This window comes from Ambystoma mexicanum, chromosome 1p (assembly GCF_040938575.1).
Source record: "Ambystoma mexicanum isolate Mex_15411 chromosome 1p, UKY_AmexF1_1, whole genome shotgun sequence".
NCBI lineage: Eukaryota > Metazoa > Chordata > Amphibia > Caudata > Ambystomatidae > Ambystoma > Ambystoma mexicanum.
In genome coordinates, this window is record NC_090921.1 from 180,163,126 (window position 1) to 180,189,762 (window position 26,637).

General features: G+C 47.2%; 1 protein-coding gene across 9 annotated transcripts in view; it reads right to left on the reverse strand.

Moving 5' to 3' along the window:
• KDM6B (lysine demethylase 6B) overlaps window positions 1-26,637 on the reverse strand; it is a 2,050,345-nt gene that overhangs the window by 528,904 nt on the left and 1,494,804 nt on the right. The gene's annotated exons all lie outside the window — the stretch shown is intronic.

A 26,637-nucleotide genomic window follows, 5' to 3' on the forward strand; every position in this document is an offset into this window, starting at 1 on the left:
AATTAATTATTTGATCTTTGCATAGAAAACCGGACTCCTTGCTACTTCCCTCCTCCCATACAAAATCTGGTTAACAGGGGAATGAGGGAGTGTTGTAGGGGCAATGCCCAACTGTGGCGCTATTTGAAAATACTACACGAAAAGTAATCTTGCTTTCATTCAATTGTGCATTGTGTATCTAATGTAAGAAGGTTAAACTAAGTGTATCCTATCATTTTCCTGTGCAATTATCACCACACTGGCGATTGCTGCCCTATATTGAATGTGTTTGATTTTTATTCAAAATTAAAATAAAATAAATATTTCCTTATTACACACCGGCCTGGTTCATGGTCCACTGCGACACAGGGTGTACGTTAAGGAGGGCGGGGGGGGATAAGATGGGTTGGCTGCCTTCTCAAAAATTGAATCTGAATATAAAACCTAAAAGCATTTTAATTGTGCTATGCATCCCTGGGCGGTAGAAAGAGTCCTGGTCTGGAGTGTGCCACATCTTTAAAATCCTTAACACAGCTGCCATAAGTGCTTCACAGCAGCATGCGAGTGCTATATAGAAACACAAACCAACTAGTTTCCCTATAGAAACAACTACACTTTTCCTATATTTCGTGGTAGATATCAGCAGGCAGCAGGGATGTGCCACTAGTCTATAAAGGGCAAAGCCGAGAAACTGCAATGCTGTTAAGGATTCTAATCGGGTGACCCACACCAGACCAGGACTCTTGATACTGGCCTAGGCTGCAGCGCACTATTAAAACAGGTTTACTTTATTTAACTAAGGATTCAGATTTAGATGGCACCCAACCCGCCTCACACCCCTTTTACAAATACCCCGGTCCACAATGGACCATGAACCAGGCCGGTGGGTGGTAATACAATATTTTTATTTTGAAAATCCAAATGAAAATCACACAAATTTAATATTGGGCAGCAATCACCAATGGGGTGATAATTACACTGTGGAATGATGGAATACACTTGGTTTGACCTCCTACTATCAGACACAAAGCACAAATGAATAGGAGCAATTTAACTTTTCGGGTAGATAGCATGCCAGTTAAGATTTCCCCCGCAATACTCCCTCAAACCCCTATTAACCGAATTTTGAGTGGATAGAAAGAAGCAGCAAAATACCTTTGCAATTTCACAAAATAGCACTCGGAATTAGTATTTTCTTTTACATGTGTGGTTGAATAAATGAGGTAAATATGAGTATAGCACCATCACAGATGTAAGAACACTAGCAGAATACAAGCTATGTCCTAACAACGGGCATACAATTCAGAAAATCAACTTTAAAGTGAAAAACACAGTGCAGCCAAATCACACGAATAGAAATTGCATTTGCTAATTTACACGTGTTTAAATGTCAAAACGGTTTGAACAAAGGGTGAAATAGACAAAATCGGAATGCAGTTTCTATGCTGAGTGACAGATGAACATCACAGGGATAATATGAACGTGAAAGAGTGACCCTAAATTACTGACAGGATGGGAAAGGAAATTTGTTTTGAAAAATAACAGCAGACGACAAGTGAAAGTTGTCCTTTCTTTTCTAAGAGAAACGCCACCCGTGAATCAGAAGTTTAAGTTGCAGTTGTAACCCCTTCATGCTGTGTGCCTTTTTTTAGGGAGAATTAATTTATTTAATCAAAATAGTACTAAGGACTTACACAAGGACAGAAATGAGTTGATAGAATGGCACTAACACTTGGAGATCAAGGACAGGATGCAGAGGATTCTGACAGTTTTAAGGATTTCTGCTAAGGCAGTTATGGGATTGGACCAAATACAATGTAACAGAGCAAAGGATGCAGTTTGTGGTTGTTGGGGAAGGGAAATCCTCACAACAATGGGGTATTTTGGACAGCGGACCGAGTTTCTGGACAGCAAGGCAATATCTGGTTACTGGTCACAGCGGCTTTCTCTCCTAGAAGAAAACAGCTGGGCAAAGGTCTGATCGCGGCACTGCAGCACCTCAGCTGGATAGAGCGGGTAGCAGGGCAAGCAGGTAGTACTGGATAATCCCAATGAGGATACAGTCACCTTTCCCCTTTCTCCCTGAGTTATTGGGAATGTTTGCATTTTTTTTTCCCTGGATCAGTGGTCCTGCCTGGATAGGGTCAGCTATGCTCTGGCCCGGCAGTGGAATCTGGAATCTTGCATGATGAATATGGAATGGCTGGATACGCAGGAGCTGGAAAATTCAGAAGAGAGTGTTTTGTCTTTGTGAGCCTCTACCTTTCATAAGGCGGGTGACATCACAGGATTTACTATGGAGGCAGACCTAAACTAGACCTACCTCTAAGAATTGTATAGGTCAGCCTATGTATGTCGCCTCCTCCCTAGAAGCAGATTGGACTGAAGGAGGGGACTCAGTTTTATGAGGTACAGAGCCATCCCACAGACCTTTGCCAAAAAAAGTTATGACATAAATTGCACATTTATTTACAGTTATGTCACTTTTAAAATCACATAGGCAGATGCCAGATTTCACACAGAGCATGGCATTCCAATTCCCAGGTTTATACGGTATCATTTAGCCCTTCTAATCTTTCGCAATTTTTGGTGGGAAATATTTCACTTAAAATTCTACAATTTTATATATGTGTACCCATTATCACGGAGCATGTTTGCATTAAATTTCAAAGTTATACCATGTACACTTTTCCCATGAATAAATTTCTTTTGCCGTTTGCGTCCCATACATGCTAGGGAAAGCCACACTATCTTGTTTTAATGCCACATAAATTACCTTCCTGCGTTTCCGGTTGCAGAAATGAAAGTCTTAAGTTTATTAAATAAAAACAGTCTTTTGCCCCAGATGGGCTGGCATGGTCTTAATAAGGGCATTTTCTTTCAATCCAGAGCCAACTGTCAGGCACTAGCCCTGTGTTGCCATGGATTTGTATTTGAAGCTCCTCATTTTGAGTGGAGGGGAGGTGCTACCAAAAGGTCACACCTGTGTGTCCCAGAAATCCATTGTACCAGGCTGGAGCATAAGAGTGTTCGATGTTTCACCCTTGCCTATTCATATGCCCCAGATGCTGGTACACTTGGGGGTGAGGGGTAGATCCTTTAGTCAGTCCTTTGAAGCCAGGGCCTAAAAAATCTGTCCTGCTGGTTTCACAGTAAATTCTTTTTCCCTTTACTGAACCAGAAAGCAAGATTGATGGAATTAATATCCTATATATGTTTTAAAACATGTTTTAAAACAACCCCCCCCCCACCTCATCACATTTCTATGCAAGGACAGGGCCTTAATTCAACATTTTCACTTTCAAACCAACATTGTCTTGTTTGTCAAAAGCACAATTTTATACGTGGTTAATTTTCCTTGAATGTCACTTTACAAAATGCGGTTTTCTCTCGCATCTGTGTTTTGAGCATTTCTATGGCCCTAGTCATTTCTACCACACAGGAGTCTGTCCAAGGCAAGGGTCCAATGAAACAAGCACAGAGAGAGGGCTTCTTGTGAGGGGCTCGTTAGTGATATCTTGTTGTAAAAAGTAAAGCGTTTGTGTACGGCTGAAGTGAAGTTCTTTGTTCTTTCACAGATCTTGCCTGGCACAGCCTGCCACTCAATGAGAAAAGCCCCCTTTTTGCTTGAGCACAACCTGAATCTGGAAGGAAATAGCGGGGTCTCACTGGATCAGAACTGTGTACTGTTAAACAGATGAACGAGCATCAGGGCACAGTCATTTTAAAAAAGGCAGAATATTTTCTTTTTCAGTGAAAAGATTTCAGCTGGCAGCATAGCAACGCTGCCTTTGACTTCTTTTCTCTGGTGCAAATGAAGAAATGACTGGCAGCAATTCCCGGGGTGTTCCATGTTCCATCTTGTCCCATGTGTGGCTGGTAAGACAGCACAGCCATCATTTTGGAGACTGTTAAGCGCAATTTTAATGCCATGGGAGCCAGCGCAGCCATTCTGCTGGCGACTGCTAAGATGTAGTCTGGTGAGGTAGGGGAGTTATGCTGGGCTGGTCAATGTACCCCACAATGCCCTACTCTTTAAACACCACAAGGGGACTACACTGCTACAATAGAAAACACCACCACCGTGTCCATAATAAGTATTTTAAAATGGATTGAAAATGCGGAAACGTGGGTCCATTATATTTCTTTCGAAGCGAACAAAAGATAGCATTGTGTCATATACTAGCAGTATCCCTGTAATTATTGGACCAACGGTTCCCGCATGTCCATGCCATTTTAAAATACTTCTTATAGACATTGTTGGGGATTTTCAAAAATAATGTAACACATGTGTCTAGGTGCCATACAAATGTCCAATAAATAAATGACAACATTCTCGAGCCGATTATGGCTTTTAGCGACTGCAACCAGAGTGCTCTCCTAAATACGGATACAGGAACCTCCAGTGGCAGTGCCAGAGTTCTCCTCCAAATGAGGCCTTCCAAAAAAGACAAATGCTTAAAATTACACTCAGAAATGAATTCAGCACCATACAACAAACAAGGAGTAACCTCGGCTTTATAGAACTTAAGTGTTGGCATAAATAAACCTTTCAAGCATTCTTTTAATCTGTGCCAAATATTGCATCGCTTTTGCCTGAAAGCAGTACATTGCTGCCACTTTCCTTTGAAATATTACAGCCAAGGCACCCAAAAAAGAAAATCAACCCAGGAGGGCACACCTCCTTGGTATATATCACAACCTGAATCTGAGGTAATAAAGCAGGCCACCACAATCCCACAACCACAGCGAGGCACACACCACAGCATATCAACCTACCACTGAGACAAATAAATTGTCCCAGTAGGGCCTTGCAATTCAACACAAACCAAGAACCACAGGGAGGCACCCGCTATTGCATGTAAACCCAAATCAATCTGCCCAGTGTGGCGAGTCGGAAGGAGGAATTGGACACCAAGGGCATTTTAGTCGTTTTTAATTATAGCGAGAACTCCTAACTTTTCCCATCGCTAAAGCATTCACCCTACCTATCTAAAAGAACTAAGGGTGCTAGCAAGTCGTCAGGAAGTCCTAAAATAAATATGTCCATGGTCCAAACCAAACTATCTGACCCTACCACCAAGATAAACAAAAACTCATGCAAGAGAAGATCCTTTTTCTGATTTCTTCAATAGTCTCTGGGTGAAATCTCAGGTTCACCATTTTTTCTTTTTAGAATATTTTATCAATAAAGCCTGGCTATCCCCTCCATGAGCTACTATTCCTGGGAAACACTCCTGGGTGGTGTTCCTTCTTTAAAGATATGTTGTGGCCAATGTGTCTTCACATAATTATGCGCACTCTTTTGTTATTAGTCTCTCAATTCCTCTCCATTAGATTATGTGGGACTTGATCCCATTGTCTAACGTCTCTCTCCTAGGATCTTTCTTTGGTGCTTTCACTACTATTCTCATACTCTTTCTTAAGACAGCTTTGGGCCGTGTTTTCCCAGTCTTCCTCTTGGGCTACGAGACCGTATCCCTTCCGTCCCAGGGTATTTCTCTCCAGTCTCTCTCCATTACCCTTTTGGGTTTCGCTATATAGGCTCTCCACATTGCCAGTTAAACAACTTTAGTCCTTGTGTCTTCTTTGGGACTAGGACGAGGTACACACTTTAGGCATGTTTTTCCCCTCCCAGGGTTGATGGTTACTGACTCTAGACACCCTTCACATTGGTAATCCAACAAATGTGTCGCTCTTGACTAGTCTTTATGACTTGATAAATTGTACACTTAGTGTTCCTTCCCCAGGTGCTTCCCATGTTCCCCAGTACCTTCATGCAAGTAGGGGAACCTTGCAGGGCTTGGCACTTGGCTTCCCCTCAGGCTGCTGCCTTCTTCTGACACCGACTTGCTCGAACCCAGCAGTGATGGTCTCAGTAGTTGGGTAGGCGCTTTGCCCACCATGATTCGCTCATGGTCACACAACCACCAGGTCCTGGACACATCTCTCTTGCGTAGCGGTTTCCCTGGTGCCTTGCTCGCTAGTCTCCCGACGTCTCGCTTTGGCAATCCTCGCCTGTACGAAAGGCAGCACGGGCTCCACAGCTAGTCTCGACTCCGCCACTTCTTGGTGTGATCACATCAGGGGTTTTCCCAGCGTCCAATACTCACGCTTCTCCTTTCAGTTAAGTGCAAAACTCAAAGGGACATCTTTTATGTTCTCTGATGGTTTTGCTTCGGCATGGCCTACAGCCACATAAGGATGTTCCATTCTTCTTCCCAGCAGGCAGTCCCATATATGCGGATAGTGTGGCTAGTCTCCTTGTCTCATAAAAAAGGGGGGTGGGAGTCACCCCCGCTGAGGTCCCACTTAACCAGAACCCTAGGGAGGGTCTTGCAGATCGGGCCCACCTCCCTAGCCTCAATGGGGGTGGCTCCCCCCTTGGGGCGAAGGGACGAATACTGTTGATTCGTCACACCAGCCATACACCATTTTACATCACGACTAATCTATTCAGTTCAAAACCAGCAGATAAAAAAAAAAACAGAGCTGCATAAGCAGGAAACCAAAAACAAGGCAATCGCACAACCAAACTCGCCGTACAGTACCAAACTGGAACAGCCCGACACATCAAGACCAAACATGCCACGTTCCAAGAAGGATAAAGAAACAAGAATGGAAAAGAGAACAAGAAAGAGTATTGAAATCCCACCTCCACTGAATTGAAATCACTTACTAGAATTTGCAACCCCTAAAAATCCCCACCAACCACCACAAAGCGGACTAAAGATAGACTTACGACAACAAAAACAGCATACATCCCCACCTTCAATCCTACCACAATGGAAACCAAACCACCAGCAACTAAGGACCCAAAGAATCCTAGAATAGACCCCACCAGACACAAAACACAGAACCCAGCTACTCCAAAGACATTTTTGGAAAAACTCCAACTAGATTCAGAGCTAAGCTAGAATCCCGAACCATCCACACCCCTTACTTAACCAAATACTGGGAAAAAGGACCACACAAACAACCAAAGACCTGACTAGAATCAGTGCAAAGAAATCCATCACTCAACTTAATAGAACTCCTCAACGAAAGGAGATTTCAGCCCCAACTACACAACCAATAGCCTCACCCACAAGAGAACCGAAAATCCGACAGGCACCACCCCAATTGAGATGCCAGAAATGATGCACAACAAACAAGGAAAACAAGGAGCACACTCTACACTGCACTCTACTCTATGTACGATCCATGGCTAAGCACAAAACAGAAATCTGTGACCTCCTAAGCGAAGGCGGGACCAATGCACTCTTCCTCAGAGAAACATGGCTATTGGACAATTACAAAACAATCGCCACAAAACCATACCCAACAACTTCAAACTAATACACTGACAAAGAAAACCGAAGGAGCAGGTATCACACACAAACTATATCTTCTGCACTTTGCTCCCCTCAACCGACATACAAGACAGAAGATTGCAGATCACACCTAATCAAGCTGAACGACCAATCCAACCTCTCCACTTATGACAACATAGTAGCCTTGGGGGACTTCAACATCTGCTTCCAAAGAGAAAATGAAACCACAGCAAACTCCCTTAGCACCCTACTGGAAACCCTCCATTTCAAATAGTAAACAGTCCAACCCACAGAGCTGGACACAACTTGGACGCAATCTTCGGCAGAGATGGACTCTTGACCGCTGCCCCCCGCTGGTACCAATCACATGGACCGATCACCATATGATCCCTTTTACTGTCAAAATCCCAAGCCGCATGATGCCCACAAATGTAAAAATCTCTGCGACAAATAACAGAAACTTGAAGTGTCTTGACCTGGAAAAGCTAACAGATCTACTGAAATCAAACCAAACACCTCCCAGCTAACTAGAATGACTCGGACTTCAGCTGACACCTTGCTCACAGACGCCATAGACCAAGCAGCACCTTCCAAACTCTTCAAAGGCACCTCAAAGAAAATTGCAGCAAGAAGGTTCTCAGAAGAACTGAGTGAAGTCAAAAAAACAAACCGTAAAAACAATGGACAAAACACTGCAACCAATCATCGAAAAACAAATACTGACAAATACGAATTTACAAATCAGCAGTCTTCAAAGCCCCCCCCCAAAATAAAAGCATATTACACCACAAGAATCCAATCAGCAACACATCCACAAACAGAACTGTTCAAATCATCAAGGAAATTAAAAACCCAACCTTGTGCAACAAACGTGTCATACCATCACAAGCCCTGTGACATCACAATCCATCTAAGAGCAACAGAAGCAATACAACAGACCATCGATACAATCAGTCCTACAAAAAACACGCCCACAGAACCGCCAGAAACCAGCACGCTACCAACCATAACACTCAATCGTTTTGAGCCAATAAGCGAAGAAACTTTCCAACAAAAATAAATAAAACATTTTTTTAAAAAGACTTGCCGGATCCCCCAGCGCCCCATGCCCACTGGGCATTTTTAAAAGACCATCAAGAATGCCGGTAGGGGAGGCCTGGCATTGCTGTGCTGCATGTCTGCCCCACAGTCTGAGTAATTCCACTATTTCACTCGAGCACCCCAGGGTCACGCTGCTTTAGTGCACTAATGGCCTTCCACCCTCCAGTGCTCACTTGCTGTACACCCTGCTGGTTTCCATAGCATACACTGAGAGTGGTAATGAACTCAGTTACAGTACCTTGTCTCTTGTTTCTTCTCCTGGAAAGCTGGGCAGAACACAGGGCTGTGCTCTCAGTGTCTCCTTCTCCGAGTGCTTCTGCGCCTCCTCAGAGTGCCTGTCTGCTGCACCGCCAGCTTTCTTTGCGGATCCGCTGCATGAGGGAGTACAGCAGTGTATATGCTGACATTGACAGGCAACCAAAGATGGCCGCAATGTCTGTCAGCGGTGCTAGGTCCTTTCCTCTAGCGATATGGAGCCAGCTCACTGGGTTTTGACGCTCAGGGCTATTCATTTCGGTATGGATTGTAGCCGGCCCCCACCTGAGCGTGCCTGTGCGCCTCCAATGGACGTCCTCCTGTGGACCGTGCACCATGCTAGCCGAGACAGGGATGGCATTCTCTCCCCCCCACCCCCCCAACACCTGCTGTGTATACGTGGGTCGGGGTCTGCCCCACCTATCACTGCATCATCACCAGTGAAATGACTGCGGTGACCAGGTAAGTGGGTATAAGAGGCTTTATTGTGGAAACGAACCACGTGGCCGCACTGCCACAAAGTCCAACCGACTGACACGCAATCTGGAATGCTGGCCGTAGAACACAGGCCTGCGTTTCATTACAACAAGTATCTAGTAATAATTAGCAACCATGAAATATTCAAACTGAAATTAAACTGACAGGTGAGTGAATAAACCACAAGACTGAATTTATTACTGTTCCAACTACACTTTATCAGGTGCTATATTCCAGTATCACGATTATGAACAATATTTAATTATGAAGTTCTCATATCAACTATGCAGAGTTGCTCACAGAGTTTGCAGTCTGCGCAGTCCTCGGTTCTGAAGTCTGTTTTCTCCATCTACTGTGTTCCCGGAAAGGAGGAGACTACAAGTACTCCATTACACAGCAGAGCGGCCGCCAGTTGGTCGCAGAGTTTGCAATCTGTGCAGTCCATGCCCACCAGCCTAGAGAGGTTTTCACCCTGGGTCATCAGGAGTGCTGTTGACTCCGGACTGCTACAGACGACAAGGTGAAACACTACCTGAACTTGCCCCAGAAGTGAGTGGTTGTGCGAGGCGCATTACACCATTGTTTATGCTTACTGGGAACGCTTATATGCCACCCCCCCTTCCTCGGCTGGCATCTATAGTGGGTTTTAAAGTCCTTCTAAACCCCTTGTGGTATAACATAGTGTGCCTTGTATAAATGTGAGTAGAATGTGCAATCTTAGAAGCGGAGTGTACAGGGATAAGGGCCAGTGAGACACTCAGCCTTTTAAGACCAAAATGCCATGCCTAGTCCCTCAGCCCTACAGCCAAGCGTGCAATCTTCATCGGTGACGAAAGGTGTTATAAATAACCTTGCAACTACCACGTCGTCAGGCCACTCTGGGTTCTAAGATGGTAACCCCAGTGTCAAACGATGGATGTCCTATCAGGGACCATATGTTCAAAAACTGTTTGGAGTACACCCTTTCAGCCTCCTCAATGAAAAGAGCTATAGAAGCTTGTTTTCCACCGCCCAAGACATTGGGTCAGTGTGACGGAGGGGGAGTTTGAAGAGGCAACTCGGGCTACTGCGTCTGATAGCCCAGCTTGGTCAGAGATAGCAATGGTCGCACAGGTCTCAACTTAATAAAATGTGGTGGGGTTGTGTGGCCTAAAGGAGGAGAGGTTTTTGGATCACTCTCATGCCAGACCAGGAGTGTTTGGAAGTGGTAGAAGGTCAAGAGCCACGCAACTGGAATCTACCAACATCATGGGCGAAGGAGAGTCTCTCACTTCGGTGATGGACAATATACATCATGTTCTGCCTCTGCTAACAGATGCAGAGGCAGGTTTGCGGTCGGATCCTATGCTAAAGGCCCTTCATTTTGTCTTTAAGTCACTGGTAAAGGTTTTTGCTGATCTTAGGTGGGTGTGGGGGTGCAAGTCCACATAAACTCAGGCTCTCCTCTGGAATTAAGACCCCTGAAGTCTCTGATGCTGCCCTGGTGGGTCTGCGGACCTCCATTAATACGGGGTTAGCGGACAATGTCAGGGATCGAAAACGGCAGTAGCTGCACAAGGAGAGAAGCTGCTAGTTTGGCAGTCCAACATTTCAATCATGAATGACCGTATGTTCTGCCTGGAGGGCAGCATAGAGTCTCTTCTATGTATTATGTTAAATGATATTTATACAGCGCACTGGTCCACTGACGCTGTGGCGGATCTGAAAAAGGAAAGGGGTGGGCGTGAGTTAGTGGGACCGAGAAGGAAAAGTGCAAGAGAGCAGTGATGTGCTGTTCGCAGCTTCAGTTCAGTTAGCACCATTCGCTGAGCTTGGGTGTGGTTTTTCGGTCGTGCAAAACTATGTGCGATTTGATTTGTTGTAGTGAGGTTGGTGCGTTTTGCTGTGCTTTAGGTTATGGTTGTGTTTGTTTAGAGTTTGAGAGGCGTATGCAGAGGAGTGAGATTTTTAGTAGGTTGGTTAATGGACTCGCTATGTAGATCAGATATGTGCGTTAATTTCCAAGTTGTTTCTAGATGAGGCCTCTGAATATCCCACCATTTCTGTCTAAATCCGGCCCTTGCTAACAGTCGTAATCCTGTCTAGAAGCGACACAAACCAATATTCACAATTCTATCTAAATGTGGCCATGGCTGATATTCCCAGTTCCATTTACATGTGCCAACATTCATTATCCTGTCCAGAAGCGAAGCAAGCCAACATTCACAATCCTGTCTAGATGTGACGCAAGCGAATATTCACAATTTTATCAAGTTATACTGGTTAGTTTTAATATCCTGGTCTGCTATATTCTGAGGGTAGGTTGAGTAGCAGGGCCTCCGCTCTATTCTTCATCCAGGCCAGACCTACCTTGATAGTCACTGCTGGTTGACGGCTGGCCACTGGCCTCCCCTGCTGACACCTGCAGACACAGTTGCGAGATGCCACTGTAGGAGCCACCTTTTGCCTGGGGGCCCTTACCCGCAGGGGCTGCCCAGGTCAGGGATAGGATAAGCAGGGGTGGACCAAAAGGGCCTGTGGGAGGTTGCGGGAGGCGGCCTAGGGGAGGCTCCAACGGGTCTTTGGGAGCCGTGAGGATCAGCCCCAAGTTGGTTCAAATGGGGGCACAGGGGCCGCAAGACATGACACTTACCTGTTTGCCAAGATGGAAAGTGGCACAGGAAGCGTATGTGCAGAGGGTTAGCCATTAAAATTACCAATAAGGGCCTGGGGGAGGGTGCGAGAGGCAGGACTGAGGAGAGGAGGCTCGAACGGGTCTTTGGGAGCCACAATGAGGGAAAGCACCCCAAAGGTGGTTAAAATAGGGCAGGGGCACCAAGACACGAACGCTTACCTGTTTGCCAAGATGGAAAGTCTATTATGTTAAAAAATGTTGTGTCTTTCCCAAACACCGGAAACACAGGCCGGAGAGGGCCCCTCTCTATCGGAATCGACAATGGAGGAATTCATAAGGCCTGCGCAACTTCCATTTAACAATACTGCATACAATCCTTGTATGCCCTGTTCTTCAGGGATCAGGGGGCTGGGACCACCAAATGAGAGGGGAGCGGGGGCGGGAGAGGGATAATTACCCACTGCAAACTGACCAGGGCTCAGGGAAAGAAATACAAAGCTCTGAATGCGGGCTGTCGGCTGGGCGAAGGCTAGTGACGATCTCACACCGATTTCCACACTGAGGAAAGTAAAATCGAAAAAGAAAAACAATCGGCCCATTTCTCTGGATAGGAATGTGGCCCCCCCAAGCCAAAACAAACAGTTTAAGAGGGGATTACGAGCGAGCAATTTGGAAAAGACACACTCAGAGCCCAAATGGCCAGACTCTAGAATTGTCACAAGATGTACATGTCCTGTGTGCCCCCTCAGGAGGCAAGGACATTTTTAACTCAGACTGATCCCGGCAACAGTGTTACACCATCTACATCACCAAATATGGGGGCAGTATACGGCCCTGCCGTGTGCCCTATTAAACTGGTCCCAATCTTCACTCAAAGAAAGAAGCTCTGAATATTCCTGAATGAGGTTGTAGTGGGAGTGGCCACTCCTGGCTCAGTGGCTTTGGACAGCGTGGTGGCCAGTGCTGGTGCTCCCCAGTTACCCTTGTGGTCGGGTCTCCAAGTGGGACAAGAGAGCCAATCGGTGATACTGGGGAGGGTGACAGTATGTCTGGCGCGAAGCCCTTTGCTCTGCCTAGAGTGTGGCTGTATCAGCTACTGGGAGGGACGGGTGGGTGTATACTAACAGGACTCGGGTATTGGCAATTACTGGATCCATTCCTGAAATAGCTTATTTTCCACCTTGGATATAAAGTACATATGCTTCCCTTTTGAATCAAGAACAGATGCTGTTGAGATTGGTTACATTTCGCTTGGGACTTGATGTGTTAAGGGCTGCGGGAGAAGAGTTAAATAAAATGGGATACATGCTATCATAGCTCCCAAGTGCAGCCTTGATGGGGGCATTGCTATATCAGGAAGAAACCCTGCAGGTGACTCGTGTCAGGTCAGCTGCCCCGAGGGTATGCAATACTCGGGAGGGTGAGGGGTCATCCAGTAGAGATGCGGGGGGGGGTGGGGGGTGAGGGGGTTAGTGGGGGCGGCGGCGAAAGGATTCACCGACTATGGTAATATCTCTGTTACCGCAGATCTCAGATTTGTTCACAGCTTAGTCAGACAGATGATGCACTTGGGGGGGGGGGGGGGGGAAGAACGGGACGATATCACTGTGTTGGAATACACGGGGTTCAGTAGTTTTGTGTGTTGATATTTTTGGTGCCTTTGATATAGTGCTCCTCCAGGAGACGTGGCTCTTGTGTCCTTTTGTGAGAGAGAGCTTTTGTATAGTGGAGAACCTGGCCTCGCATTCCGACGGTGGCCGCCCCGCAGGAGGCCAGGTCATTGCAATAAGAAATGCCACCTTTCTGGAATTAGTAAAGATTCCAATTGACACCTGGTATTCCAGCAGCGGTGCCCCATTTTCGGAGCAGGGACGCTCCGGTAACGCTCAGATACATAGTATTGATAAATCTGTACTGGAACCCTGCAAGCTCCAATGTCTGCCATTGTTTTGTTCATCATCGCTGTTGTCCAATGTACTATCGTTAGATGAGGGTGCTGGGCCAATTATTGCTGGGGACCTAAATTGCTACTGTTTAATGCCATTAAGCACCAGAGGATTGAAGGGTAACGCTAGATCTAATGGGATGATCTGGGCCGAGTTCTTTCAGGGATGGAATTTGAAAATTTGAAAATGGCCAAATGGTTGTATGTTGGGAGATATCCCGCGGCCAGCTCAGACTAGGAGAGTGGGTTTGCAAATGTCCATCATTGACTATGTTTTTAGGTCAGCTGATATATTTGCCCAATGCAATCATTTTGAAGTTAAATTGACAGCACTCAGTGACCATGAATTGTTGGTTCTTACTTTGAGTGTTGACAGATTGCATTCAGACATGCTTTACCGAGCATTGTTGGCGAACCCGGCAGTGTGCCGGATTTCGAAATTCAAAGGGAATGGGAAAGTTCTGAACAGGAAACTGCACTGTGTTCTGGAGGAAGGAGCGGTAGGAGGGACGGAAGATCTTTATAATCCCAAACGGTTTCAGGAGGTTTTGTGGGCATTGGATGTGCCTGCTCAAGTTACAGCTGCCAGGAGAAGCGCCCATATTCATGATTATGAGGCCACCAGTATGCGGAAAATGGACATAAGGAAGGAGAACAGATCTCTCAAGAGAATCGCTCCCGCCTCCAGGAGCTTCCATCAACAGCGTAAAAACATTATGAACGCATATAAAGGGTCGCAAAGATTTCTACATCTTCTGAGGGATAGCGAGGCCAAATGTCTGAGGTCAATCCTCACGTAACTTCTGGGAAGTGGTAAATCCCAGTCACCAATGTGGCCAACGCTATTCCCGAAGCAGTTTGGCAGCCTCATTTCCTATAATTGTACAGGAAAACTGAAAGTGACCACTTTGATTGGGACAATCTGGTCTTAGGGAATATCTATTTTTCACGGGAAACCATTGATAGGAAGAAATCTTCCTCAAGGAGCAGAGTGGCCTAACGGGTTGACAAATTCCATCACGAGGGCAGACGCCCCGCTGTGGGCTGGATTCCTGTGGGACCTTCATCTTAGAGCGCAGAGAGCTCCCGGATTCGTGGGAAACAGCATTAGTTATCCCCATTTATAAACAAAAAGCGAACCGGACCTCATCACTTAATTACCGGCCTATAGCTCTGTTGGACGCAGACCGCAACATTTTTGCAGGCGCGGTACTCTGGGATCTAGAGGCCTGGGCGGAAGGAAAGGAGATTCTGCATAGACAGCAAATTGGTTTCAGGTGGCGTCTATCCACTTCTTTGAATGGGTTAATTGCGAATATGGCCATCGGGAAATTATGGCTGAAGGGTGGTTCAATTCTTTATGGTGCATGTCTAGATCTTTCCCTCGTCTTTGACACGATAAATCGAGGACGTCTCTGGAGTAAACTGCAGAGCTGGGGTATCCCGCGGGGACTGCTCACTATCTTCATTCATCTCCATGGGAATTCCAAAATCCAGGCACGCCAAGACGGGGAGGGACCTCTTTCACAGCCCATTCTTATGGGTAGGGGAGTTAGACAGGGGTTCAGATTGGCCCCCTGTCTTTTCAACATATGCCTGGCAGATGTTGGTCGGGCTCTATAACCAGGTGCCTTGGCTAGCCCCAAGATTGGGTCCAGAAACATTCTGGCTGGCATACGCCACCAATGCCTTATTTAACTACACGACCGTGGGTTTGCAGCGGCAGCTGGACGCCTTTGCACACTTCGCAGAGGAAAATCAACCAACTAACCATAAACGCCACTAAATCGAATGTAGCTAGATTCCATCAGCCAATGAAGTGTGTCCCTATATTCGTTTGGCACCATAATGGAATATTGGTAGCAATGGTGCCAGAGGTTAATTATTTGAATTTGGACTTGCATCAGAGCTGGTCCGCCACTCATCCCTTTCGTGGAGAGATTGGATGAGTGGCGGACCAGCTCTGTTCCCAAATGAAGAGACAGAGCGCACGGTACTGTAAGTTTTCCATTCTCCTGATGATCCGATTCTACAATAGTTAAGTCATTCCAAAAATCTAATACGGTCCGGAGATGGACCTCCGCTCCTGGTCCATAAATTGGGTGTGGATAGAGAGGCATATTTGGAAAAGAGCTCTGAACATTACACTATTGCGTTCAATGGCAAGTCTGCGGTACGAGTTGGGTTTAACATCCTTGGCGGCCCACTTGGATTGCAGACTTATCTTACAATATAGGCACATATTAGTACTGGAGAAGGAATCTCTGTATGAAGACCTAGCCCTTCATCTACAGCTGGGGGCACCTTCCGTGCTGACCCAATTGAGTGAAACTGAACAGGATTTTAGCCAATATTAATAGCCCAATGTAGAACGTAATGGTAAACCCATCGGGTGTTAAGAAATATTGGACCACAATTGAGCCTGTACTGTAGACACAATGCATTCCTAAGGATACGCCTAGAAGCACCCTCCCGGGTTATCGCTCCCGGACTCCTAACTCCAGATGAGAACAGAATTCCCAAGGTTTAGGATGAAAGTTATAACAACCGGGGAGATGAGGGGGATCCTGGAAAAAACTAAAGAGGTGCAGGGGACCCCCAGATTTAGCCTAAGTAGCTCTCAACAAGTGCAATCCCTGAGGCACATTCTCATTTAAATTAGTGCGATCCAAAACCTTAGAGCAGTGGTCTTCAAACTTTTTTGGCCTGGGCCCCCCCCTGAGCAAAGTTTGAGCAGGCCGGGCCCCTCCCAAAAGTGCCAGATGGACAGTATGTAGAAATCGGTATGAACATCTGCGTGCCGTCACCGCATCCTACTCCCAGTACAGACCCTGGGCTCTCCCCACCCTACTCCCACCACTATCCCAGTGCTGCCGCCCATCCTGCTCCCACCACAGTCCCATAACACAAGCATACACACATCCATACACATTTATATTACAAAAATCACCATAAACGTACCTTCTGCAGGGGCCTGCGCGTGGGTGCTAAAATGCCCCGCTCCAGGTTGCTGTGCCTGTATGTGCGAAAAGGCGCAGGAGCACCCCCTCGCACATACATACATGCAGTGCCCCAGGCAGCATTTCCAATGAGCTATGCAAGTCTGGCGAAGCAAAACACCCCCTGCGTTGCATGGCTCAGTGATCATGTGCGGCTGGGGAAATGAACGGTCTAAAGGCAAACAGTGTTTCCCTTTGACAGTTCAGCCAGCCCAGGAGCACTCCCTGAGCTGGAAAAAGCAGCTGAGGGAGTGCTCAGTGTTTCCCTGGGCTGGCTCCTCGGCTCCTCCATAATGGGTGAGGTGGACAGTGGGTGGACGCCCCCTCACCCATTATGGATGAGCCGGCAGGCTTGGACTGGCCTATAGGGCAATAGGGCGATGACCGTACCAAAAATGCAAAATGCTAGTGTAGGCCAGTCAAAATGGGCCACTTTATCGGCCAATGTGGGCCAGTCTGAGGAGTTACTTCACTATGCAGCTAGTAGTTTTGACCATTGTTGCTGAATAAATATTCTTTAAATATCACAATTTGTTTACATTTGAACAAAAAACAACCCCTTGGGTACTATTCAAGTGACAGTGTATTTTATGTAACACTATGTTGACTGGCCCTGAAGAAGGACAGATTTCCAACACTAGCTGGTTTGTAGCGCTTTGTAAATGCGTCTTCATTTAGCCCGGTTATCAAAAAAACAAATAAAGGAAATCACCAACGACATTGCTCTGTTATTTTCAGGTGAGTTAGGATTGCGGTCTGTGCTGCACTTCCAAAGCGCCCCGAGAACATTAATACAGTGATAAGCTCGGGCCCTTAGAATTTCAAATAATTCTGAAAGCACTTCTGGCTGGCATCAGTCTGGCCTTTTAATGTCATATAGCCCTGGTTATTATCAAATATGACCCGACAACATGCTATGACTACAACAACATTTATTTTATTCAGTTATAAAGCATGCAGCAGCCAGAGGGCATTGTGGTGCTGTTACAGGAACCAGTTACATGTGTTCACAATCAAAAACAGACAATGCAGAGTACAGGTGGACAACTTGTACAATTAGTCTCGGGAGGATAGCTCAGGGGCAACGTGCTCACCTTGGAAGCAAGACTACACAGAGCACCACAGGTTTGATCCCTGGATCCGCGCTTCGAAACCTCTAAGTATTAAGCGTGTTCTAAATAACCCATCATATAATTTGTGATAGGCGGCATTCATGCTTGGGTTATTCAAACAGCCACATTGTGAGGGCCTTGCGGAATGCACTGTAGGATGGTTCGGCTCTCAGCTTCCATTAAGGGAAAAAACACACGGCCCGCTTTGGCACGTCTAACTTTGGCTAATAGTTATCGATGGGCATACGGTGTTCGGGTAGGTCTGGTGGAGCAGGCTCTCAACCTTCGGGGAGAGGTTATAGGTGAAAGGATGGAATACAAAGGATCGAAATGCAATAGTTTCGAGTCAAAAGGACCGGGAAAAAAAAAGGTCGATTTCATTTTTTGGGCCCCACCTCCCCCAAAAACCCGTTTTTGGTGCAAAAACCACTTTTTTTTCCTATACCGAAACCAAAAAAGTATATACTTTTTAAAAAAGGCATTAGACTTTTTTTTCGGTCCTTTTGTATTCGATCCTTTTGTTTTAGATCCTTTGACTGGACACCTCAGAGATAGGGAGGGGCTGTGTTTGAGAGGCACTCTTTTGAATCGAACACATTCCCTAATGGGCAGCCAATGGCCTTTTCTCCTTGCCACAGAGATGTGTTCCCTTTTCGGGATGCGGACAGCTGCTCTGAGCGCACTTTTTTCTTATAGTTTCGCCGATGTGGCGGCGAAGAGCCCATTGTTAGGGAGAATTCTCATTTATGGCTAATTTCCCTTACCTAGTGAGTCCCTCAGCAGCTTTGCTGGATTTCTGGGGTTTATTTATTCCACCTGGTAAGAGTGTCTTTTTCCCACTCTTACATGTGTTTTGCCATGTGTATTTCTACTGTTTGTGTGATCTTGGGCTCTGGAGCTACACCACTCCATGAGCCCCGCTTTTTGTGTGCGTTACACAGCACCTTCCGTGCAGTGACACAGGGTTGTCTTTGAGACTCCCCACTGACATCCTCTTTCTGGGACTGACTACTGTCCCCTAGAAACATGTAAAGTTGCCATTAACTTTATATAGTCACTTTAAACTACAGACCCAGTACACCCCATCTTAAATGGAGTATTGAAGAGGGTTAGTTCATATCCCTTTTTGTCTGTGCCTCTGAGCTTTATTTTGCTCTCTTAACCCTAAGACTTGGCTGGTGGCAGTGTCATCTACCCTATCTTTTCTACCGCAATTATACTATATAAACGTGGTACTGTTTTAGGCTATTATATTAGCCTCGAACTTAAACCCGCTTGACCAAATATTTTATTTTGAATCCGGTCGGGTTTTATCGCCACTTCTTTTTGTTAAAGTCCTTCTTGTGTTTTACTCTGCGCGGAAAACCAGTTTTGCCTTCTTTGTTAGCCAACCTTTGGTGGGTTCTGTCCAGAAGCCCTCCTTTGGCTGAATGTGAGGGAGGGGTTTAGTCATCCCCTGCACAGGGTCTCCTTGGAGACCCAAGTCGCACTTTGTGTCGATTGGCTGAGGTGGACAACCCCCCCCCCCTGCTGAGTGATTGACAGCCAGGCTGTGTGAAGGGGGGATTTTGGTATAAAAAGGCAGGACTCTTGGGCTGGAAGTGAGAGTCACCACTGGAACTGCAATGAACCAAAGAGAAGCGGAGAAGACGGCTGCTGCAACTCCCGAGTCCCGGTGAAGCCCTGCTGCAGTCCTGAGCCATCTACCCTTCAACAACAAGAGAAGATCCCGTCCAGAGTCTTCTTCCCTTGAGCCTACTGGGATCAACCAGCTCACCTTCCACAGCCAGAGGATCCTCTTCTTGGTCGGAATCGCTGCACACCGCTGTAGTGGTCCGGATAGCCATCTGAAGAGCCTCTCCTGTTTTAAAGGAGTGCACCTTTTATTCTCCGTTGCTTCGCTGCTGCTGGCCTCCTCCCTGGGTTGTGCAGATCGCTCCAGACATCGTCCTTGTCCCCACGATTGAAGCTCCAGGAACTGTGAGTCTGCAGGAACTACCAGGAGCAACTTCCGTAGCACCAGCTTTTCTTCAAACGAATAAGGTAATGTGTTCGACTTCGAGGAATTGGGGTGAACCCTTTCTCCTCACCCAAGGCTTGCCCTTGTCTTCCTTCCCTCTTATATCTTTTGCTTCCCTTGTGACAATATCCAAGTACTCCTGGCATCTCGAATCGTGAACTGTTCTAACCTTGTGATCCTCGACAACAGGACCCTGTCCCATTTGACACTGGCGCGGGCCTATTGACTTATCTACGTTTTAGAAAGTGTCCTTGGATTCTAACTGTCTTGACAAAGTATTGCCTATGATTTTTATCCCCTATTCTCTTGTGTTATGTGCTAAGTGTGTTTGACTACAGTAACATTTCTTCTTGTGGGTACGCCTTTCTTTGGTAAGACCGAACTGTCATTACTGACAAAAAGTGGTTGCATATTAACCCACGGTAACGTCTTTGTTTCACAACACTGGTCTGTCAAATCCAAAAGGTACTTACCTTGAATTGTTCTGCACAAGTAGAATTGGTTGTGTTTAGTATATTTGAAGAGTGATTTTAATTTAGAAGAAGTGAAGTGTTTTGTGAACAGATGGTCTAAAAAATAAATGTACTTTTACTTTTTAACCAGAAACCTTGAGTCAGTGTTTGCTTGAGTCACAGTAATTGGAGTCCTTTGTGTAATCTCTACTACTGCTCATTTGCTCGAGATACGTCTGGCTGCTCAGCCATTGCTACCACTTTTTCTGTGTAGTACAGGCTTGTACCAAAGGTGAAATTGTACTACCACGTGTAGTCTTAATCGTGTGTAGTGGTCCCTAAGGGCAATGTACAGGATTCTGCCCAACACCCATTGCAGTAATCAACCTAGAGCCAATGACTGCTATGGCGATGGTGAGGCAGCCGTCGGTGGACAGGAAGCATTTGGCCACATTCAGGAGTTTGTTAGCATAGGCAGCAGAGGATGCTATGGAGTGGACGTGGCTTGTCAGAGTGGCGTCCAGATAAACCCCTAGGGTTTTGACTGAGGGCAAGACGGGAATGAGAATGATCGATGTCAAAGGCAGTGTATTTGGAGATTACATTTGGTTTTAGTACCGCCGGGGGGGCGGGAGGGGTTACAGGGGGAGGAGGGTCTTCCTACCAGCAGGATCTCTGTCATATCCCCATTTAGGCAGAGGCGATTAACCACCATCCAGGCCTGAATGGTGGAGTAAGCCATATTGAGGGCCTTGGAGTTTTCTTCATAGTTGCCCATCGCAGTGAGAAGGACTTGGGTATCATTGGCATAGTGGCTGTAATACATGTCTATGGAGTCCAAGCTGTCAAACCGCTGGCTTGTGAATATATTGCAAAGGGTTTAGATGAGATACTGGAGCCCTGTGGGACCCCGCAGGGAATGGGGGCTGCACTTCTGTTCTCTGCAAACACTCATAACTCTACCCTTAAGGAATGCAGCACAGGCCGCAATCCTAACTCACCTGAAAGGCACAGAGCAATGTCGTTGGTGATTTCCTTTATTTGGTTTTTTGATAACAGGGCTAAATGAAGACGCATACCTAATCATTTCACAAAGCGCTACAAACCAGCTAGTGTTGGAAATGAGGAATGAGGCGATCCATGAGGTTGCTGCCTGAGAGAAGTGGGTGATCCAGTAGGACGAAATCAGCTGATAGTTCCAGAAGGAGGAGCAGGGCAGGTCTGCCTCCATCCCCAATCTTACCCATTTGTATATTTTCTTTATTTTTTCTTTCTTAAGTACAGCAGCACTGATTCCGTACCATGGCGGAATCCAGATTGGCGTAGGCCTAGTATGGGGTTGGTTTCTAGGAACTGATGGACCTACAAGTAAGCAGCTCTGTCGAGAATTTTCAGCAGGTAAGGGACTGTCGTGATGGGCCTATAATTATTGGGGACCGTAGGATCTAGCGAGGGTTTTTTTTAGTATAGGAAGTATCCACACTTACTTGAGGCTAGCTGGGATCCATCCCGAAGCAAAGGAGGCATTGATAAAGGCTGTAATGAAAGATGAAAGCAGCAGTCCTTGATGATCGTGGCAGGACATATCTCCCCTCTGCATTTCGAGGGTTTGAGGTTTTTCAGGATGGAGAGAACTTCGTGTTCGGAGACCTCCTTGAAGGAGAACCTCAGGAGATCCGTGGTGGCTGTGTCATTGGTGGTGGCTGTATTTTTGTGGAGGGGAGTGTGCAGGTTGCTCTGATTGTTGTGGATTTTTTTTTATTTAGTAGGCCGATTTTGCGTGGTTTGGACATTTGTACAACAGGCTTCATCCTTGGTGAGGGTCTGGGGGTGGTGGACAGGCTCTCTAGTTCCCTGAAGATGATGAAGATTTCCCTCAAATCTGATTTAGCATTGTGGACTCTGATTAAAGGATGTGGATTTTGCCAGCATAATCTCCAGTTTATACGCTTTGGCTACCTTGGCGAACTCTATTCTCGTGGAGTCTGAGGTTTTGCCAGGAAGATTGGACAAACCGTTTTCTAGTAACTCTGGGGTGAACCAAGCATTGGAGTGTCCGATGGGTTTCGCTCTACGGGCCGTCAGGGGGGCAATGATATTCACTGCCTTTATTAGGGTGCAGGTGTAGAGCTCCAAGCGGATGTTAGAATCCTTGCAGAAGGGAGGCTTGAGACTACGGACATCAAAGAAGGGAAGTAAGCTTTCTTTCTTTATCTTGCGGGAACTGTGCGCTAAAGCAGGTGGAAACGAAGCAGTCAAGGGCTTGTGACTCTTGGGATGGGGAATGGAGAAGTGGATGATGTGGTGGTCGGACCAGGGGAATGGGGGTTGGATATGATAGTAGGCCAACAGTTTAGGTCTGCAGTCCAGTGTGCGGCCTTTGGAATGGGTGGGGTTGTTGCAGTGTCTGAAGCCTATAGTTTCAAGAGCATCAGCGAGTGATTTGGCTTAAGGATTCTCGGGAACATTGTGGCCCAGGTCGCCCATTAGGATGATCTTAGATGAATTCTTGATATAGTCCCTCTGGGACATGGAGGAGATTCTCGTGTAAGCTGGACAGGGGAGCGGGTGGCGGCAGACAATGTGGAGTGTAATGGTACAGGTGGGGGAGGTGGTCAGCTTGAGGGACAAGATATCTCCATTCCCTTCAAGAGAAGTGGTGACCTGCCTGAAAGGACTCTCTGGTCAGGAGGATAGCTCAGGGGCAACGTGCGCTTCTTGGAAGCAAGACAACACAGTGCAACACAGGTTCAATCCTTGGGTCCGCGCTTAGAAACTCTGGGTATTGAGCGCGTTATAAACAAAATAAATAATATCAGGAGAGCCACCCCTCCTCCTCTGCACTGGGGAGGTCTTGCTGGTATATTGTAAAGCATGAGGGGAGGGCAAGTGAAAGAGCTGTGCCAGAGGGATTATGGAGCCATGTTTCTGAAATGGCTAGGGCATCAACGTTGTGGGAGGTGAGTAGGTCATTAATTGAATAAGGCAGAGTTCAAGAGGGGCATGGGGTGCTCCTGCTTTTGTACCTAGAGTGGGTTGTGCAGGCCGACTGGGTTGTCGGCCGACTGGGTTGGGTGTCTGTGGTTGGGAGGATCCGCTGGGGCAGTGGTTGGGAGAGGGGGGGTAGAGTGCAGAGGTCTGGGCTGTCCTGAGGGAGCTGGTCTTTGTGAAGGCTTGGTCCCCAACTGCAGAGGCTGTGGTGTTATGAGCTGGTTTGGGTATGAGCTGGTTTGGGGGAGCTCAATGTGGTAGTGGGCAGGGGTGTTCTGCAGTCTCCCATAGGAGGGTTTATTCACACTGGTGTTGGAGTGCCGCAGGGGCGTTGACGGCAGCTTGGGACAAAGCAGGATATGCCGAGGAGTTCCTAGGCTTGGTGGTCATGGGCTGTGCAACCATGTTAGTGGATTTAGCCTGGATGGGGGCGAACTTGCCGTTGGACCTTGCCAGTGATTTGATGTAATTGGAGAGGCAGGGGGCGAAATCTGCACTAAGGCTCATGGGCATTAGACCTAGAATGGAAAAGGTGGCTTTGCAGGGTGTGTCAATGGCATTGGCGGTCGCAGGCATACTGGTAGCACAGGCATGGAGGGAATTATTCCCAACAGTAGTCGCTGGTATACTGTCGGCCTTGGAAATAAGTATGTTAGCCTTAAAAGCATGGAAAGGTGCAGTAACAACAGTATTAGCAGCAACAAGTGTGTTGTCACCATTTGAGGTTGACGGCATACTCCCATTACTAAATGACTAGAGAACGTACGGGGCCTTGCTATCAACGGCGGTTAGAGATATATTGGGAGCATGTGAACCAGCAGAATTAGGAACAGTGAGTAAGGAGTAGCAGTATGCCAGAGTGTAATATCAGCATTAGGCGTCAAGTGCAATTTAGCAGAATTGGGGGCATGTATACCAGCAGAAGAGTAGGGAACAAGTAAGTTAGCAGTATTGGCAAAGCAGGATGCAGCAACCACATTAGGCACTGTGTACATTTGAACAGTATTTACCAAATTAGCAGCAGTGTATGCGTTACCAGCATTAGAGATCGGCGGCATACTCGCACTACTAAAAAAGGCATGACATTGAACGGTGCCTTCCGATCAATGTCGGGTAGAGCCATGTTAGCAATGTTGATAGCAGAAGTAGATGAGGAGCCATTGTTAGTTATGATCTCGCGGTCCAGATCTTTCTCGGAGGTGCTCTGGAGGCAGGCTGTGCTTGTGCAAAGCGGTGAGGACTTACGAATGTCGCGGTGCTGGCCATGCGATTTGGAACAGCGCTGGAAGTGCGTGGTGCTGTGCGGTGGCTGCAGTGTCCAGTCTCGTGACTGATGCGTAGGATGAGGCCAAGCTAGAGGCGGAAATCGCCCGAGTGGAGGGGGAGGAGGGAAGAGTCGCATAGGTGAGAGCGCTTCAGGTGGCCCCGTTAGCCGGGCCTTGGGAGCACACTTGCTCGCAGCAGTCCTGTCCCGAGGCTGGTTGTGTGTCCGCCAGGCTTGTGGTAGGTTGATGTCGGGATAAGACAGAGGTCGACTTCTGTGCGGCGTGAGATCTCCTGCAGAGTCTGATACGAACGTTCAGTGTGACGGCTGTGCCGCTGGTGGGGCGGCCAAGCCAGCAATATGTCGGGACCGAGGACGTTCTCTTAATCGTTAGTTCCTCACTGCCATTCGGCATGGGCTCAGTTCGGGGTCTCAGGGTGTTGTTGTGGGAGGCCAGTAACAGACACATGTGCATATGATTGCATATTATTCACTGTGAATGTGTTTTGCATGTTATGTATAACAGTTTCCCTTGGGGTTGACGCACCGATTTTTACAAGCTCCCTTTCCACCTGTATTGTTTCACCTTATATAACCCCTGCAGCCGTCCATTTGCCTTTACTGCCAATTATTCTTTGCGCATGCACCCCAATGCATTACTCCTTATCCCCACAAATTGGCATGACACAGAATTTCAAATGGCAAACTTGGCCGCAGTTTTATTTCCATCACAACAGAATTATTTGTACACATTTGTGAACTTCATTATGTACGTGTGGCGCTTGCTTGCCGGATTTCCTTTGCTTCCCCCTATACTTGGTATAGTAGGCCCCCAACTCCCCCTGATGTCTTCCGGCCATGCCTGCTCGAGGACACTTCTGCCCCTACCACCTTTCCATCTTGCTCCACCTTAACCAGGGTGGGCCTGCTCCGGGACACTTCTGCCCCTACCACCTTTCCATCTTGCTCCGCCTTAACCAGGGTGGGCCTGCTCCAGGACACTCCTGCCCCTGCCACCTTTCCACTTGCTCCTCATACTGCACCCGCAATAGGTTCCTCACCACTTTTATTCAGCAAAAGCTCCCAACCAATTTAACCTTGCTCTGCCTGCCCTTGCGTTACCCTGTTGGGAGAGCACCATTCCTGGTGGGTGAGGTTGAGCTGAATTCCTTTTGCTTGATTTTCCAAAACCACTTTGCCTCCATTGCCCCTTCTCTCACTCTTATCCCTTCCTTTCCTTTAAAGGAAGGCTCTAGCTTTCCATATTCCTTATCGTGTTGGCCCAATTCCCCTGACCCCTACTCCTTAACGGGTTGCTTGAGCTTTGTTCTTGATATAGTCAACCGATACTTTAAAATGGGAGGTTCCCCATTCCATTGTCATGTCCGGCCCATTTCCCCCTTCTTAATCATCTGCGGAAGGGACCTTTACCTTCCTACAGCCGGCCAAAGCTCTCCCGCCATAGACCCAGCAGCCTGCCTCCCCGCAGCTGATAGTAGGCTGATGGGGTGCTGTTCCCGACCCCCACCATCTGACTTGTCCTTGCTTCCCGTCAGCCACCCTTGGCCCACCTTCTGGCATCTAAGTAGCTTCTGATTACAAACCGCTCTGCTATCTACCCGATGAACCACGAACATTTTTACGTGTTTTTCGATCCCGGAGGGGTGAAGGCTGCGCTGGCCTTGCTGCCCAGGTCAACTAAAACCCCACTCCCAATGTTTAACGATGTACCCCACTGTATGCCTGATGGTAGTGGTAATACCTGACTCATGGCCCTCAATTACAACTTCGAAAACCCGGCTGCCCCCTGGGCCAGCTGCCAGTGCAAAAGAACCACGTTTGTCAGTGTTTTAATCTCCTACTCGCGCACACTCTCCAGTATGCATTTCAAGACTCAAAACACTACACTACACTACTGTACTCAGCGTGGGCCATGGGTTCTACCCCACATGTACCCTCCACCATCTACTTTTCTCGATGGGGCGCGTACCTGATACTGCCCTTAGACTCCGCTATTAAACCCTGCTGCCCGCTTCAGACCCCGTCCCGAAGCATGCGACCCCTTGCGGTATCGAGCCCTCACGCAGGTTATTAATATTGCGGCCTTGCCGCCGA